At 39.4% G+C, this 3,874-nt stretch overlaps 1 non-coding gene across 1 annotated transcript; it reads right to left on the bottom strand.

Annotated features, from left to right (window-relative positions):
• Positions 1-1,909: 1,909 nt before the first annotated feature.
• On the bottom strand, positions 1,910-1,981 carry Trnae-cuc. Its single transcript has one exon. It is a non-coding gene; the product is annotated as a tRNA-Glu (tRNA).
• Positions 1,982-3,874: the final 1,893 nt, after the last annotated feature.

Below are 3,874 nucleotides of genomic sequence, written 5' to 3'. Positions count from 1 at the left end.
AAAGAAAAAAAAAAATTGCAGTGCTGTATTTGGAGATGGGGCCCAGTCAAGCATTGTGCTCTGGGCCCATTCCTGGCTCTCAGCGGCCCTGCATCTGTCCACTGCCCTAAAACATTATTCAAACGAGGTGTACCAAGTATGACATCGGGTGGTTCGCCATGAACACGAGTGTTTACTCGCTACTTACCGTCGCCTATGTTAGCAGCCGCGAATGGCTGACTTCGACCTTCGTTTCTCCGACTGTCTAATGCTCCGCCGCTCAGGGGTACCACATCTGGCAATGTCGGTTGGAGAAAACATTGTCTTTTGGAAACGATAAATTCAGTTGTCCGCGGACAGGTGAACCCACGACTTTCGCGTTATTAGCATGAAGCCCTAATCTATTTTTTATTTATTTATTTATTTATTTTTGTTCTATTCATCCGTGCGGATGCCGCACGACATTTTTGGAAGTCCGTCCATGAAAACTTCAGTAACCTCCTGAGCTAACTGGCCACACATCTTTGTAGGGTCAGCTGTCACATATCCAAGCACCGTCTCTTCTTCCATGATTACTGCTCTGCCACTCATTTCAACGCCTATGTGTTTATCTTGACACAGGCGTGAAAGAGTGAAACCTCGACACTCTGACTACTGGACAAGTATGTTTCTGTACCGGGTTCGAACCTGCGCCTCCCAGATATCCTAGCCACTTCTTTTAGCCGCTCACCAACATTCTTCGTTATCGGTGTGGGTTTTTTCTGCCATGGCAAAAATAAAACTGGAAATGTGTAGAAGTGTAGAAAATAATACTACTTCGTTTTAAAACGAAAATAAATGAGAAAAGGAAAAAAAATTGGCCTTGTTGCCATGTGTGAACAATGTAAGTCTTCTCATTTTATGTTGAAATGGCGCTGGTAAAATTGTCATTCAGATTAAAATCATTAAGTCCACTTCTTTGGGTCTTAGAAAGGGTTAAAAGCTATCCTCAGTGTATAACTTGTATGTTTAAAATAGTGTTGATATATATAATTTTTTTCATGTGACTTAAATTACCTTCTTCTTGATTAAAAAAAGTAATGATGGAAAGGAAAATAAAACAAATTATGTCATGTGAAAATTCTCCGTGCATCAGACCATTCTTTTTTATCCAAGGCAATAATTGCTTTTGTCCTCTTCCTATCTGATAGACGGTATATTCTTCCTTCTCTTTTCGATGTAATAGCTCTGCTCAGAAAATTTTAGTTTTATTTTTCATTTCTGGTTCGGATTAACATGCGACCCTCAGTTGTCAGACCGAAAAGTTACTCATACTCATCTTCTTTTGTTAGTAGGTAATGTAAACTTAATCCTTTTAACAAGTTAACTGCGTTCCTTTTCGTGCATACTATCCGGTGTCATGAAGTACGCAGGTGTTACTGCGTTAGCAGAGGTTCTGCAGATGTGTGCACTTCTGTCTCGTGTAGATTTTATACATCCGTAACTCCTAACGCTTGTGTCTCAAAAGCATTAACACGACGAAGGACTCATGCGACAAACGCCGGAATTCTGCGTTCTGAATGGTTAAAATTTACATTCCGATACTTTTTTAACGTATATAAACTATTTTTACAATATTGAACGAAATGTATCGCTGCATTACAATGGAATCCTCGATATTCTAAAAGCTTTTTTTTTAAATTTGATATAGGTTTTTAGTTTTGTTTCTGGTCTGTTTTGGGCGTTACGTGGAGAACAATATTGGGAATTAATGCCCTTAGAACTACTCAGAATTTAGGAAAGACGACAAGTAACATTGTGAATGATTTACATATGAGAAGGGCCAATTCTAGTGCAAGCAGCTGAACTGATATTCGACGTCTATCTATTGGTACATTACATCTACAGAATACAGGTACATAAAAAGCGAAGCGCGTCGCGAAAAATGTTATTCCGGTACCGGGAATCGAACCCGAGCCTCCTGGGTGAGAGCCAGGTATCCTAGCCACTAGACCATACCGGACAGATGCAAGTTACAGGTGTTCCGCACCTAACAATTCCGCACTCTTATGACGCCTATGCATGTAAAGCGTTAAATTTGGTAGCAACGTTCTGCTCTGTTCTTTTCCGCAGCGTCCAACTCAGCACAGGCGTGAATTTATATGCGGACTTCCGGTAACACGACCATCGCTCGTTGCCACGCCGCCATGAGCGCTCCAAGTTTATCAATCCATCATTTCGCTCTCTTATTGGTTGATTTTTAGACTTTCAGGTTTGTTTTCGTTACCATTGTTTGAAGAAGTTGATTTCATCACATTGCGCTTCTTTTTAAGCCTCCTACTGTGTATTGCTCTCTATGAATCATTGTGAATATGTTGCTCTTTTCTGATTGCGTTCTTCTTGCATCCGTAGTTTTAGGTGGAGAAAATGATTCCATATTTGTTGTTAAGTACAAAAGATAAGACGCTTTAATTGCATGGTGTTCTGCAATTGAGAACGAATCAGTGCGTAAAATGTTCTGTTTAAATGCATTGAGTGCACTGCTCGTAGTCTACGTTACTTTTGTTTGCATCTTTGGCGCATTTAATCAAGAACTCCATGTTAGCAGATTTCGACATTTTTCGTATTCAACTGTGTTACATCTTGTCACCGAATAAGTACGTATTTCTGCGTTGAATGGTGTTGTTCCTTGGCACTGAGTACCATGCATTTCACAGTGGCTTGCCGATTACGGATGTAGATGAGTATGCAAATGCTAAAAATGCGACAGAAGTTACGCAAACTGTTTCACACTTTATAAACAGGTACTACAAAATATTACGTACATTTTAGCAGAAGACAATATTTTGGTGACCTATATTAAAATGCGAGAGTACAAAAAAAGATATGAACGAAAATAACGCAGAATATGAGCAATATTCGTACAGTATATTTAAATCTAGCGGATTCGTAACGACCAACAAATAGACATGAGTCCACAGTATACCATGCGACGAAACCAGCTTCCGTTTCATGTGAAACACAAACAAATATGGAATCATTTACCCCATTCGGTATTACTATGAGTGGAATAGATTTACATTGCAATTCAAAGACTACAATACACACAAGAAGGTCGTAATCAGGGATACAGTTTCCACACGATAACAGCCACATGGTCGAAATTGCAGTACTGGGTTTAACAAATAAATACACTTTACCTCCAGACTACCAGGCCCGCCCATAAAGTGTAAATGAAAAATAACATCTAGTATTTGTGTATTTGTATTTCGGAAAACAAGGATACAGATCATTGCGCCATATTTTCCCGAATTCGAAGTTCCTGCCAGCCCACTCTGACCGTTCCGTCTCGGTGTTCGCATATTTAACAAGGACGTTGCCTACGAAAATAAAAATAAATTAAAAAATGCAACGGTAGTGAGTCACGAAGACTTATAGATATTATTAAAGAAGTCGTTACAAATAAACAACGAAGAATAGTAACAAATTTCTTGCGGATTCCACGTCACAGTGGCATCTATCCTAGTGAAATAGTGAATATCTTGGCGAAGCGAACAATCTACTTCAGTGAAATCGTAAATGAGACACTTCCTTATCAAGAAATGCTGAGCTTAATCAATGAAAAGTCTAGAAACGACTGGCAGAAGCAATGGGGTTCGACCAAGGTTTAGGAAAGAGTACACTATAGTCAGCTGAAGCCTAAAATAGCGTTATCCCCTTGGATTACTGATTGGAACAGGAGCAGACAAGCCATAACAATGAGTACGCGTATGCGCTTAAGGGGAGCCGGAGGTGGTCAAATCCAAAAAATTACGATTTTTTTTTGCTACCGAAAATCAATTGGAACATTCCTCTTTAATGTAAATTTTGAATTATTGTTCTACACGCCCTAGAAGTGGAGTTATTACCATTTTCC

The sequence above is a fragment of the Schistocerca piceifrons genome, chromosome 3 (assembly GCF_021461385.2).
Source record: "Schistocerca piceifrons isolate TAMUIC-IGC-003096 chromosome 3, iqSchPice1.1, whole genome shotgun sequence".
In the NCBI taxonomy this organism is placed as follows: domain Eukaryota; kingdom Metazoa; phylum Arthropoda; class Insecta; order Orthoptera; family Acrididae; genus Schistocerca; species Schistocerca piceifrons.
This window is presented reverse-complemented; position numbering and strand designations above follow the sequence as displayed.